Below are 14,865 nucleotides of genomic sequence, written 5' to 3'. Positions count from 1 at the left end.
AATATGGCAGCAGGGATCTGGGGGAGTTAGGAATCAATTTTAGGTCAGAGGGGACTCACATGCCTCTATTATTGTGTGGCTCCCCTATTATCTCTTCAATGCAATTAAACTATGACCACAAGAGCATTACCGGGTTCCTATTATACACTGTGTTCTTGTGGTCTGGCCGTTGCCCAAGTATTAAAGAAGCAGACACAAGTCTAGGGACAGAGTTACATTGGGCTTTTATTTCTAATCCAAGCTCATCTCACATCCTACCAGTGAAAGGTTGTTTTCAGCCACTGTCTGCATTCGAGAAAAGACGGAAGCTTGTGCTGACTGAGTGGGTGTGGCCCAGAGGCCTGACCTAAAGTATTCAGGGGAGAAGCATAGCTGTTGGTTTGGAGGAGGAAGTCCTGAATCCACCTCCCTTCCATCCCCCACCACCCATAGCCACCCATACTCATCCTTATTCCTAACTGTATCCCTGACTCCCTCATGGTTCTTCCTTCGATCTTAGCTTGGAGTAGCTAGCTGTCAAGCTTCTGGAGGCTCCCCTGTCTCTGCTTCCTGTTTCCTGTGTGGCCTCTGGAGTTACTGTTCTGGAGACCCAAACTCAGGTCATTAGGTTGATGTGTAGTAGTCTAGTAGGGTTTTTTGTTTGTTTGTTTGTTTGTTTGTTTTCTTTTAATTGTTGTTTGTTTGTTTGGCTTTTGTTTTGGGTGCTTTTTTGTTTTGTTTGTTTTTTCCTTCATGAGCTAGCTCCCCAGTTCTGGGATTGAATCCTCACCATCCCACATCCATCTAGGATTACAAGCGTTCATCCTCTACACCATGATATTTTCTGCTTTTTGAGACAGGACTTTCCCCCTGCAGACAAGGCCTCAGACCAAAGGTGACTCTTTCCTTCACTCCCAAGTGCTGGGGTTACAGGAGGGCACCACACTGGTTAGCAGTTCCCTTTCTGGCTATCTTCTAAACACATATCCTTTATGAAAGGCCCTCCCCACTGTGCTCTTCCTCTGAAGAAACTTGGAAACCCCAAGTTTTCCCTTCCCTAATCCCACACCTCCCCTTCTCTTCTATGGGGAAGTCATACAGCTATATATTTGACAGTACTGCTCAGGCCTCTCGAGAAGGGGGAAAAGTCCTTCCAAAGATGTTGCCTTCCTTTCCTACACTCACACTTTGTGAAGATTCTGTCTGACCTAGGCCTAAGATTCGAGCCAGAAAAAGGAGATGTAGGGTTTTGCGGGAAAGGGATCACATTGATGTGTGGATGCTGGTCAATTGTGAGCCCAAACCAGAGAGTTTACTTTGCAAAGAAAGTGTGGTAAAGATACAGCCTGAGTCAGCCCTGAGACAGAACACAGTAACCAGACTCTTTCTTCACTGCCCAGAAGGCAGAGAATTGGAAGCTGGGGTAAGTTACAAAGTATCTTGTGGTGTTGTTCTCCTCCGCTATAATGCATAGGTGTAAATCTTTATTATCTGTGGGCTCTAAATCTTTAGTAAAAGGTACAATACATTAATGGGCATTGCATAGATGTTTCCAGAACCTACTCCTCAAAACAGCAGTCTTAAGCAAAACAAAAGAGAACAGACAGCAAATGTGTATTTATTAATCAACTAGCATCTGAAGCTAATGGGATGTCTTAGCTGAACTAATTTCCCAGGCAAGACAGACTCCGTTGAATCATGCGTGCATCTTTTCCTTAGGGTGAGTGAGTTCTAGGAGAGCCAGACAAGAGGAGAGCTGGGTTTTACCCTACTTTCTATGATGCAAACCACCTATCTTGGAGCCCCAGGCCAGTCTGCTCCCAACCAGCTGCTAGGGGAAGAATCTCTCCACTCAGTTCTCAATTAATTAATTAACTAATTAATTAATTAAAAAAAAACAAAAAATCCCATTCTACCTCATCCCAGGACCTAGTAGAGCTGCTTGGTGATCTGGGCTCTGGGCTTGGATGAGATGTCATGACAGAAATTCTTAGCCTATTAATGTTGCCAAGTCCCACGATACCTTTCTGTAATCGCTATGTCTGGCTGAAATTTCCCTTTGAACTGATATGGTAAAGTTGGGACAAGCACACAGTGTCCCCTGGGTGGGGGGAGAAGGCTTAGACAGCGGCATAAAAGCTTTTAGTTGCAAAGCCCTCTAGTAACCAGGCTCTCCTTAACAATACTCCTTTGTCCCTCCTCAGACGATTGCACTCCCTGTATCCTGGCAAAGGGAGGCACAGAGGGGAGGTGACCAGCTTAGAATTCAGTTTTTAATCTCTAGGATGGAAATTCTGTTAAATATGCCTAGACTCTGGATTGACTGCTGGCTCAGGAAGGACAGCAGCAGAGTCGGAGTGACATTTCAGGGAGAGAGAGAGAGAGAGAGAGAGAGAGAGAGAGTCACAGAGAGAGATACGCACACAGAGACAGAAACAGAGACAGCAGAGACAGACAGACAGAGGTAGACAATGTGTGTGTGTGTGTTTGTGTAATGGAGTTCTCCCATGATTCCTAGGTACTCAAGTCAACTCTCTCCTCCCATAGATTTACAGCCTTCCCAGTTAAACCCACACTCAGAAGTCTGAAGTAATATGGTCTCAATGTGTTCCTAGTCTCGTTTTGTATTTTCCCCTGTTACATCATATTTTCTTTAATTATTTGAGACCAGGTTTTATTAGAGGCTGGCCTTGAATTTGCTGTATAGCTAAGGACCTTGAACTTTTCCTCTTGAATTATTTTTGAGCTCTGTGAAAGTGCACTTCCTAGTCCCCACTGTCACCTTGATCATGTCTCCAGATCTTAATGCTTTTTGCTTGTTTGTGTGTTTGTGTTGTTGTTGTTTTGTCTTTTGAGACAGGGTTTCTCTATGTAGCCTGGGCTGTCCTGGAACTCACTCTGTAGACCAGGCCTCGAACTCAGAAATCCGACTGCCTCTCCCTCCCGAGTGCTGGGATTAAAGGCGAGCGCCACCACGCCCAGCCATTGTTTTTATTAGGGAAAGTTCATAAGTTACATCACAAAGACAGATGCGTGGGCTTCACCCTCATTATGCTCTGGTATGAGTAGATTTCCACAGGAGAAGCCAACACAAAAAAGTCAGTAAGGAAGCCCTTGAATGTTTGTAAAGTCTCAGAGTCATGAAAAGAGAAATCCACAGCTCAGATACACAGCCTTTGGCTCAGCGGGGTGGTGGCATGCAGCTTTAACTCCAGCGCTTGAGAGGCAGAGACACAAGGATCTATGTGAGTTTGACTGACAGCTGTGTGTCATCCAGCTCTATACCAACTTCTGCAAGATAAACAATATTGTTCAGCAACTACTTCAGAGCCTCCTGCTGCCTTCTTCGGGCTTAACGGTTTCTCCCCTCTCCTCTCATGACTGAGAACCTCATGAAGAAGAGAGATGAGCTGTTGCTACATCCCTGATAGGAAGGTCCGAATCAAGAGCATTCAAAACTCCTAGGAATACAGACGGGTATGGCCACATTAGAGGGCAGTTTGGAGTTTTCTGAGACCACACCTCCTCTCACCATGTGATCAAGCATCTAAGATCCTTGGTATCCACCCAAAGCAGCTGAAAACTTATGCCCACACCCAAAATTGCACAGCATTTTATAAGCACCTCTGTTCTTACGTATTTATTTGCTTTGAGGCAGGGTCACCCTGGCTGTTCTGGAACTTTCTATGTAGACAAGGCTAGACTCAAACTCATAGAGACCTTCCTGCTTCTGTCTCCCAAGTACTAGAATCAAAGGTGTGCGCCACCATGCCTGGTCTCTCCTATGTTTGTATTTTATGTATTACATTTATTTATTTGTTTTTTTTTAATTTTAATTTTTTGTTTTTTTCGAGACAGGGTTTCTCTGTATAGTCCTGGCTATTTTTTTTTGGGGGGGGGAGCATATATGTGGTGGTCAGAGGACAACTTGTGTGATTGAATTCTCTCCCTGCACCACATGTAATAGGCATGTTTACCTGCTGAGTCATCTCCCTGGGCCCCCTGCTCTTTCTTTTGAGTACTGGGACTTGTGTAAGTGCATTCAGATTGTTGTCACAGTGTTAGGGATTTGACATGCTCATTCAAAGCACATGCTATAGACACATCAGGCCTACAACTCCAACCCTAACAACCTTGTTCTTAATCACTGAACGCTGGAAGCAACAAAGATGTTCTTTTAGTAGGTGTATGTACAAACTGTGTGTACATTGACGCTGGAATCTTACTCAGTATTTAAAAATGCAAAAATGATACATAATACCTGATATTTGCTTTTAAAAGCTATATAGGGAGAGTTTGTGGATGTGTAAACGAAGTAAGATTTGACATGAATTGATCATTGATGAAGCTAGGTTATGGAATATTTAAATGCATTATGCAAAGAATGCAGTACCAAGCGATGGGACAATATGGAGAAGACATAAATACAGATTACTAAATGGAAGACGCCTACCTGAAAAGACTGCATGCAAGGTCTACTTTTTTTTTTTTTTTTTTTTTTTTTGGTTTTTCGAAACACGGTTTCACTGTGTAGCCCTGGCTGTTCTGGAACTTACTCTGTAGACCAGGCTGGCCTCGAACTCAGAAATCCTGCCTCTGCCTCCCAAGTGCTGGGATTAAAGGCATGCGCCACCACCACCCTGAAAGGGATACATTTCTTAATTGTATGAGTATGTGCTCTGTGAGTGCATGGCAGCAGTGGGGGTTGGGTGGGGCGTATATTCCTGACACTGGGGATGCACAGAGGTTGGAAGACAGCTGGTGGGAGTGTTTTCTCCTTTTATGTGGGTCTCAAAGATCAAACTCTGGCCACTAGGTTTGGTGGCAAATGCCTTCCCACACTGAGTCATCTCTTCAACCTTTCAGGTGCATTCTTTTTTTATTATTATTATTTTTATTGTCGGTCTTCCATACTGTCCATTACATTCTTTTTACATTTAAGATATCCAGCTTCGTCCTGCATACCTTTAATCCCAGCACTCTCGGAAGGTAGAGGTATTTGGATGGCTGTGAGTTTCAGGACAGCCAGGGATATTACACAGAGAAACCATATCTTGAACCCCACCCCCTTCTTGTGGTAGCATACATCTGTAATTGTAATACTAAAGAGGTGGAAATGGGCCGGGCAGCGGTGGCGCATGCCTTTGATCCCAGCACTTGGGAGGCAGAGGCAGGCAGATTTCTAAGTTCGAGGCCAGCCTGGTCTACGGAGTGAGTTCCAGGACAGTCAGGGATACACAGAGGAAACCCTGTCTTGAAACAAAACAAAACAACAACAAAAAAAGAGAGGTAGAAATGGGAGAATCTGAATTTCAAGGTCATCTTTAGGTACTTAGCAAGTCCAGGCCAGCCTGGGCTATGTAAGACCCTCGTCAAAGAATCAGAAGTGATACAGATTTGTCACCCTTAGCCTCTTTAGGCACTTTTTTTGGTCTGTCTATTTGAAGACAAGTTTGTTAGTTGAAAGCAGTGGCTCTTGCCTATAATCTCAGCACATGGGAGGTTGAGGCCAGAGGATTGCCATGAATTTGAAGAGACTGGGCAATGAAGTGGTACTCTGCTTCATAAAGAAGCTGGGTTTTTCTCTGGGGAGGGGGTGTTGCACAGAAATCCATTTTCAAATGCCAGCCTGTTACTCTGAACCACTCTCACCACATAGACAGGCTCCCCCACTGCCTAACTCAGAAATCCACCTACCTCTGCTTCCCAAGTGCTGGGATTAAAGGTGTGTGCCACCACGCCCAGCTCACCAAGAGCATTCCTTATGCTGGAGACAAGAGTAAGCCCTTTATGAGTGGTTTGCTTTATAGGAAAAGCAGAAGTCCCATGTCCTTCAGAAAATATGGCTAAGAACTTAATATGTGCAAGATATTTTAGAGGCTACATAGACACTTAAAACATTTTTATTTTTTTGTATCATGGTGGTAGAAAGGACGCGTAAAGATAACTCTTTTTAAAAAAATATTTATTTATTTATTTATTTATTTATTTATTTATTTATTTATCTATTACATGTAAGTACACTGTAGCTGTCTTCAGACACTACAGAAGAGGGCATCAGATTTCATTACGGATGGTTGTGAGCCACCATGTGGTTGCTGGGATTTGAACTCAGGACCTTTGGAAGAGCAATTGGTACTGCTGAGCCATCTCACCAGCCCCCTGATAACTCTTGACGGTTGCAGGGATTTTCCATGATGATGCTATTGGTACTATTAGGTACTTTATGCCTGGTACCGTAGAAGGCACCTTTAACATATCATCTTATGCACACAACATCCTAGGGTGGGTATTGTTGCTATGTCCACTTTACAGATGAGGAAGTAGTCTGAGAAAGATGAGCTGCCCTAAGATATCTAACAAGGATGTAGAGTCTGAGTTCAAATCCAGGTCTGCTGTGCCACAAAAATTCTAATTAAGACATGTTCCCCTCCTCCCATTTTTATGTGTGTATGTGTGGTGTGCATACATGTATGCATGTTTTGCATGTTTTTGGGTGAGTTTATATGCCCCAGGTTGATTTCAGGAATCATTCTCTTCCACTTCATTTACTGAGGCAGAGTCTCTCAGTCAATCGCAGAGCTCAGTGACCTGGCTTAGTCTTGAACACTGCTTGTTCTGAAGATTCTCTGTGTTAGGCTCCTTAGACTGAAATTACAGGCAAGACCCCATGCTCATCCAGTGTTTATGTGAATTCCTAGAGATCCAAACCGTGGTCTTCAGGCTTGCATGACAAGGACAGCCATAACTCTGAAATATACATATTAAAATAGATATAATATATTTAATATATTACAGAATTGTGGGTGCAAAATATATGTCTGTGTGGCCCACTGCACTGTTCCACTGGCTTTTTAAGACAAGAAGAAAAGGGGGGAGGGGTGCTGGTATTGTCTGTATGTATGAATGCTGGGTCTTGGTTTCTCTCAGGGTTCCTCCACCTTCAGGGCAACTTGAGTCACTATAGCCAGGATTTTATGGTGCTTACCTTCTTCAGCTGGGGCCACATCTCCAGTTCCTCCCCACCACACAGCACGCAGGACTCAGCATCCTTTGGGTAGAAAGGCCTGGGGACCCACTCATTACTACAGATGCTATTTTTAGGTCCCCTGCTGCAGCAGACTGCTCTGTCCTGTGTATGACTGATTTTATTTCTCATCTCCATGCAGGTGGAGAAGATCTTGGTCTGGATGCTGAAGGATCTGAGTTTGAGTTATATCCTGCTTTTATTAGCAGTGTAGCCTGGGCAAAACTACATACCCTCTCTCTGACTGATTTCCTCATTTATGTAATGAGAGATAGAAACAGCTGCCCTGCTCAAAGAGAGGTCAGCTGTGTAAACTGTTGCTAGGAGGAAATGATCCCTTTAAAGACGGGAGGGAAATCCTGATCCTGCCATTAAGCTGGAGGGAGAGGTGAGGGGAGATTGCGTGGTGCTAAACCCAAGTCTCAGTTGCTGACTCTCTTCCTTTGTACTCTGCCTCTGGCATCTTGTTCCAGACTAAGGACGAAATATTAATATTACATGAAAACATTTTCTTTGACCTCAAAGTTTATTTTTTGCATCCGTTTTTTATTGTAAAAAAAATGCATTTTTGTGGGCCCCTAAAAATATTGCTGGCACTAGGTACTGTGCCTACTGGACCTAATAGCTAAGTTTCCGGGAATTCAGAGCTGGCTGCCTGCAGCTCCTAACGCTTTCCTTCCTCTGCAGAGTGCTGCCTCCCAAAGCCCAGAAGAAAGCCAAGCTGCTGCCAGACACAGGGAGGACTAGAGGGCTTTGTTCCACAGCAAGGGGTGCAGAGGATACCCCCTCATCAGCTTGACCTTGCTGCTAGGTTTAATGAGGTCACTTGTTTGAGTTGGGAGAGTCTTGTGTCTTTCTGTATAGCCCATTTGAGTGCTTGTAGTTCTTCTCCTGGCTTTACTCCCAAGAGAAAACAGTTCCCGTTATTGAAAGTCTACTTATGTGCTCAGGACTTCACATGTATGAAGTCACCGGATTATCACATCATATTCATAAGGTAGGCGATAGTATCTCTAGTACACAGGAGACAAGGAAAGCCGAAAGTTCTTATCAATCGCATCTTGTAGCTGTAGACATTCTCTATTGGTCTGGGGGGCCCAAGATAATGCTTGTCATTCCTACCTGAACTCCAATGCTTCACCCATGATGTTAGATGGATTCCAGACTCATACATACCAGTCAAGCGCGCTACTTCATAGCTTCATCCCCAGCCCCACTCTGGTTCCTTATTGAAGAACAGATTCTCAAGAAGAGAGTATGTATGGGAATGGGCTTAAAGCCCCTCCCTGGTCCACACTGCCCACTCCAGTTTAGAGATGTGTCATTGTTGATCCTGGAATACCCTGGCTAGGGACAGAAGACTGATGGGAGATCTGTGGTCTCATTAGGCAATCAAGGGAAGACAGGATCCATCAGGTTAGGTTCAGGAAGTAGAAGAGCAGTCTGACTCCTTCTCTTGGGTGGGGCGAGACAGGTTGAATGAACTCTGTGACCTTTTTCTTAAACTTGCATTGCATTGCTCTTCTGAGACCTCTATGCTTCTGGCACATTATAAAAGGGGGGGGGGCAGATAAACAGGCTTAGGGAGATGGTTCAGCAGTTAAGCACATTTGCTGTTCTTGCAGAGGACCCAGGTTAGGTTCCCAGCACCCACACAACCACTCTCAACAGTCTGTAACTCAGAACCAGGGGTTCCAATGTTCTTTTGTGGCCTCCAAGAGCAGGCTGTCCTGGAACTCACTCTGTAGACCAGGTTGGCCTTGAACTCAGAAATCTGCCTGCTTCTGCCTCCCAAGTGCTGGGATTAAAGGTGTGTGCCACCACTGCCCGGCTTGTTTTTATTTTGTTTGTTTGTTTGTTTTGTTTTTTTAAGGAAGTGTTGCAGTTTCTTTAGTCATTGTGATGGATATTCTTGGCTGCCAACTTGACAGCATCTGGAATTAACTAAAAACCCAAGCAGCTGAGCATACCTGTGGCGGATTTTTCTTGGTTGTATTTTTTGAGGTTATGAGACCCTCCCTAAATCTGGGCCACACCTTCTCGTGGCATCCTATATAAAGGACACTGGAGAAAGAAGCTCTTTGCTTTTTGCCTGCTTGCCCTCACTCTCACTGGCACGCTCATCTATCCTGCTGCTAAGTCATTCTTTACTGCATTAGAGCCTACTTCTACTGGATCCTGATATACACTGAAGACCAGGCAAGACATCCAGCCTTGTGGAGTGAACAGCTATTGGATTCTTGGACCTTCTGTTAGGAGATAGCCATCTGTGGACTAGCTGGACCACAGCCTGTAAGTCACGCCAATAAACCCCATATATGTTTTTCTATCAGTTCTGGTTCTCTAGAGAACTCTGACCAATACAGTTATCTCTCTCCCTAAATTCCCCCTCCCCCCCTTTTTTTAAATCCATGCTGCATCTGTGCAGGCTTTTTGTTTTGTTTTGTTTTGTTTTTTGTTTTGTTTTGTTTTTTGAGACAGGGTTTCTCTGTATAGCCCTGGCTGTCCTGTAGCTCACTTTGTAGACCAGGCTGGCCTTGAACTCAGAAATCTGCCTGCCTCTGCCTCCCAAGTGCTGGGATTAAAGTTGTGAGCCACCACACCCGGCTTCTGTGCAGGCTTTTAATTTAGTTCTCTCAGCACCCCATTTGTGCAGGGGTGGTGGGGTGGCAGATTGTGAGCCCCACACATGCATACAAATGTATGAAGAAGCAGCTACCACCAGACCTCTGAGGTCAGGCCTTGGCACCCATAGGGTATGTGAGAATTGTGAAAGACTGCTCTCTGATTTATTTTTATTTATTCATTTTTCCTTGAAACATTTTTATTAGATATTTTCTTTATTTACATTTCAAATGTTATCCCCTTTCCTGGTTTCCCCTCTGAAAACCCCCTATCCCCTCCCCCCACCCCCTGCCTTCACCCACCCACCCACTCCCACCTCACTGCCCTAGCATTCCCCTACACTGGGGGCATGGAGCCTTCACAGGACCAGGGCCTCTCCTCCCATTGATGACTGGCAAGGCCATCCTCTGCTACATATGCGGCTGAAGCCATGGGTCACTCCATGTGTACTCTTTGGTTGGTGGTTTAGTCTCTGGGAGCTCTGGGGGGTCTGGTTGGTTCATATCTGATTTATTTTTAAAATGGACATCCATACATGTCCATGCCAGACCTGTTGGGGCCTTCCAGTAATCCTAACATTGGGCAGGTGGGAACAGGAGTGTGGGGAATTCAAGAACAGACCTATCCTAAAAGCAGAAAACAAGACCTTCCCACATGTTATTATAGGCCTTCAAGATTGTATGTTCCTCTTGGCTGAAGTACCCAGCACCAGCACTCATGGTTGGTGCCTGAAAGGGAAATTTCATTCCTGTTTCCTGCAGGACCCACGACTAGTTGAAAGGCCTATCTGAACTTGGCCTCATTGAGCTGATTTCCCACGTTCTGAATTCTAAATTGCCAAGGGCTTTTGTTGCCTTTCTTTTGTTGTTTTTACAGTAATGTCCATTGTTTTGCACCTCCTAAGAAGACCTCAGAAAAAAAATTCCATTTAATCTTTACAAACCAAATCGTGGACCTTGGAGGTCCAGGCCTTGATTGAGGCAAATTCTAGTTTTTGCACGGGCCTCAGTTTCTCCATCTTAGAAATGAGAATAATAACGACGACGATGATGATGATGATAAAAACAAAAAACAAAAAAACCCGACCTGATCTGCCTGCTTCAAAGATTAATTTGTATGAAATACGTTGAGGGCACACAGTGGGTGTGCAACACCATGTGAAGTGTGGATCTCTGGTAGCCTGAACCTTCACAATACCCAGATACCCAGAGTGAATGTTCTGCAAGCAGTTCCCTACAACTCCTACAATCAGGAGGTGACCCTTACTCCACACATGGATGGCAGGGAGGGCCAAGGAATCTTTACAGCAGCCACCTGAGCTGCGGAGGCTGCGAGCGGAGTCCTGGCAGGGCTGACCCCAGGCTGGGGATGAGTGGCGGGAGTCGTCTGGGTTGGCGTGGGCGGCGGGGGCAGCGGGCCCGGCGGACACGCGGGCGCTGAAGGAGTTAAACAGGGCCGGGGGCAGAGCGCCTGTCAGAAGCGAGCATGTGCAGTTTGCACCGCATCCGTACTATGGGTGAGTGCGGCCGCCGCCGCTTGGGGCTGGGTTCCGTGGGGCAGCAGCGGCTGCAGCTACCCGGGCCCCGCGCCGCCCCGGCGGCCGCGGACACTGGATGCGGGAATAGTCGCGGGCGGGTGGCGTGGGGGAGTCTCGTCCGGTCACTCGGCGCGGGGGGAGCCGGAGCGCCGGGCGTGGGGGCAGGGAACAGGCGGCGCAGGAGAGCGCCCCGAGTCCCGGCGCGGAGGAGGAGCGGGAGCCAGCCCGTGAGACCGCGCTCCTGGCCGCACCTGCGTCGGGCAGACGGCCGCCCGACCCTGCCTTGCCTTGCCCTACCCTCGTCCCCGGCCCCGCACCGGTAGGTGCCCACGATGCCCGCACAGAGGCCTTTCCGCCGCGGAGAGAGGTGTCTGCGCGGGGCGGGCAGCGCTGAGCGAGGGGGCGCGGGTGATGGGGCGGTGATAGGGAAGACCCGGCGACCCCGCGTGGGGACACTACCGGATCCCGCTTCCTCTTTGCTTTCGGTTTCGGAGAGGCTGCTGGGGCTGGAGAGCGAGCCGCAGATTAGATGCTGTGTCTGAGCTTGGATTCCCTGCGGGGGATGGGCGCACAGGGGGGCGTGTTGGTGAAAGGGGTGCACATTGGCAACTTTCCCCGCCTGAAACAAAGAGGTGCCGGGTTGAGACGAGGGTGAAAGACTTGACTGAGGATCTGAGACCTCTGAAGGTTGACATCTCCCTAACCCAGGGGAATGCACCCCGAGGCCCTCTGCAAAGGACAGAGGGGGGCGCCAGACTGGATGGACGCTGGAGAGCCAGGTCTTGGGAGTAGGGACCAGAGACCCTCCTGACTTTGCGGGTTGGGGAAGGAACCTTGTCAAAATGCCTTTTCTTCCGTCCGCATAAAAGAACTGGGTGATGGTGGGCTGCACACCTTGGCATTTTTTTTTTTCAGGTGGGTGCCTAGGTCAGTGCTCAGCCCCTGGTTGCTAGTTCGCCACCTGCATTCACCATCTCTGTTTCCTTGTGGGAACTGGAGGGTTGAGATGGGTAGCCCTATTTCTGGCAAGGCCAGGGAGGTATTGGCGTCTTTCCCAGGTGCCTTCTTTTCTCTCTTTCTATGAGGACCCGTTTCCCCTCTTTCCCTCACCGTTTCTCCTTTCCTTCCTGGGGTTTCTTAGGGGATGGAGGTATGATCTCTTCGTGCTCAGGGTTTGTGGTGTCTGGTTATTCCAACTTTGGTTAGATGCTCACGAAAGCTGCATTCCAGTGTAAACTTGGGGTTCTGCTTACCCATTGTTGAGTGTTCTCTGTACCCCAATAACAAATGATCATCATACTGGGGTCTTCAGAAAGCCTAGTCTCTCTCTCTCTCTTTCTCTCTCTCTCTCTCTCTCTCTCTCTCTCTCTCTCTCTCTCTCTCTCTCGTGTGTGTGTGTGTGTGTGTGTGTGTGTGTGATATGAAGAGGGGTCAAAGAGCGAGCTGATGAACCTCCCTTAAGAATAGTATAGGGTCTTTCTCTCTAGAAGACAATTGAGCCAGGTTCCAAGATCCCAATTCCCAATCTGTGTCTTTGGGAGCCAGGTTCCTCCAGCTTGCAGATGGCAAGCATGTGACCATTGGTTCCTGCCCTATGGCAGCACAGCCACCCAGGAGCTCCTGTCATCTACCTGGTTGCAAGGCAGAGCTTCACTCACTTGCTTCTCTGTTTGATCTGACCGGCGAGAGGCGGCACAGTAAGCTCTGTACTTCTGGGTGATCCTCTTGCATCTCTGTGAAGGAGCTAAGGACACATGTGGCTGGACCAAGGATGCATCTACAGGGACAACTAGGTCCAGAGACGTGAGGGGTGGGCTGAGGTGAACCTTTACCCTTTCTGAGACTTTGGGTTCAGAGACAGAGACAGGCATTAGGGTGATGGAACGAACGCTGGTCTTTGGAGAGAAATGATCCATCCATTTACTCTTGCTTTTGGCCACTGCAAGATAGGATCGAGGGAGATTCCAAGGACTTGTCGGGGATCACAGGAGAGAAGGAAGTGCCCTGAGTGTCCCATCTGTGGCCCTGGAACTAAAGTGGCTAAGGTTAGGTCGGGTGGCTCACCTAGGCAACACAGGTAGCATCATTTAATGTGGAGATCCTCTGTCCACTAGCGGGGTTGATTATGGCTCTGTCTCTGTTGGGTTTATCCCAAGCTGTTGATTCACAGGCTGAGGGTAGCTCCCAGTGGCCTGACCTCTCCAGCCGAAAGGGTATAAGAGGGCTTTTCTATGGACTGACTTTTTCAGATACACAATCTGTGAGGTAAGCGTGTGGGCTCCCTCGCCTCTCTCCTTGAAAGCGATGGGACATGATCTACATTTATAAACAGGTTTAAGAGCCTGGAGTTCTTGAATGAAAGATATGAGAAGAGTTAGTGACTCTTAGAGCGTGGTTATTTCAGTTGACTCTGGTTTGTGCGTTGTTTCGGAAGGGAAAAGTGTCATTTTACAGGGAAGGGCTCAATTACGGCTTTTGTGGTAGGGAAAGGTCGGTGTTAGTTTTAAAAGTGTCATTTTTTTTTAAATCAGAAAAGTTGCTATAGTACACAGGCGGTGGGTGGTTTTTCTGTCTGCCTCTACTCATGGGACATCTCTGAGCTCTCCAAAGCAGATGACAAACCAGGGCGTTCGTGGCAATTGCCCTTGAAGCTATGAAAAGGGTCTCTGGTGATGTGGGGGCCTCTGGTATCAAAGGGAGAGAGAGAGAGAGAGAGAGAGAGAGAGAGAGAGAGAGAGAGAGAGAGAGAGAGAGAGAGAGAGCTGGCTAAGAGCAGTAAAGTGAGGCAGCTTGGTTTAGCAGTGACCATATCAGATCTGGCTGTCCTTGAGGGAGAAAATGGATAGCTAACCCTCCCTGTGCTCTACTGCTCTCAAATTTGTGGCCTTTAACCCCCTTCTCCCCACCCCGGTCTCTACCCCCTAATTAAAGACAAGGTGGTTTAGGCTTTAGTGGGTTTTTTGTTTGGTTTTTTTTTTTTTTTTAAATTCAAGAACATTCCTTTTAAAGTGTGAATAGTTTCTGCCCTGGCACCCTGGGCTCCTTTTGTGCATACCTGGCCAAGGAAGGAATCCAGAAAGGGGTTAAGATCATCTGAAACTGGCTGTATTTTCTGCTTCTTCCCTCCACGCCATTTTGGAAACCAGTTTGTTTTTGAAAAGTAGAGTGTAAGCGAGTTTGAGGGGAAGGGGACAGGAGCTGAGTTTCTTGGTCCTGGTCCTCCAGTCACTCTCAGCACCACAGGATGACTGGTGTACGCTAACGTTTCTTTCCTGGGATTAGACAAGGTTTAGAATCAACTCTCCCATGACTCTTGGCTTAACCTTTTCCAGGATGCTAGAACAGGATTTGGGTGCTGTAGGTTTGTCACATGGTGACAAACGCCTGTAATCCTAACCCTTAGGAGGTAGAGGCAGGAGGAAGATTCGAGGACAGTCTGGTCTACCTATAGAGTTCCAGACCAACCAGGGCTATATAATGATACCTTGGCTAGAGGAAAAAATACATTTGCCTCGTATCCAGCTATGGGATGCTCCATGCTGTTGCCACTTATTGAAGTGTACGTGGGAAAGGAAGTGCTTTCTTCCTGTGACACACATCTCAACCTAACACTGAGGCTGGGTGGGTGAGCTGCTGAATCTCAGGCTAACGTGGAAAGCCTGCTCGCTTCCTTTTGCTCTCGTGCATTAGGCTCCAG

At 47.1% G+C, this 14,865-nt stretch overlaps 1 protein-coding gene across 7 annotated transcripts in view; it reads left to right on the top strand.

Annotated features, from left to right (window-relative positions):
- The first annotated feature begins 10,900 nt into the window (after positions 1-10,900).
- Tmem229b (transmembrane protein 229B) overlaps positions 10,901-14,865 on the top strand; it is a 45,765-nt gene continuing 41,800 nt past the window's right edge. The window contains exon 1 of one of the 7 annotated variants that reach the window (XM_006515914.2): positions 10,901-11,147. The gene's annotated coding sequence lies outside the window, so the exon portion shown is untranslated. Of the gene's footprint in view, positions 11,488-14,865 lie in introns of all 7 variants that reach the window. The other 6 variants (XM_030246737.1, XM_006515913.2, XM_006515909.3 and 3 more) reach the window with 6 other exon arrangements.

Source organism: Mus musculus, chromosome 12, assembly GCF_000001635.26.
Source record: "Mus musculus strain C57BL/6J chromosome 12, GRCm38.p6 C57BL/6J".
Lineage (NCBI taxonomy): Eukaryota > Metazoa > Chordata > Mammalia > Rodentia > Muridae > Mus > Mus musculus.
This window is presented reverse-complemented; position numbering and strand designations above follow the sequence as displayed.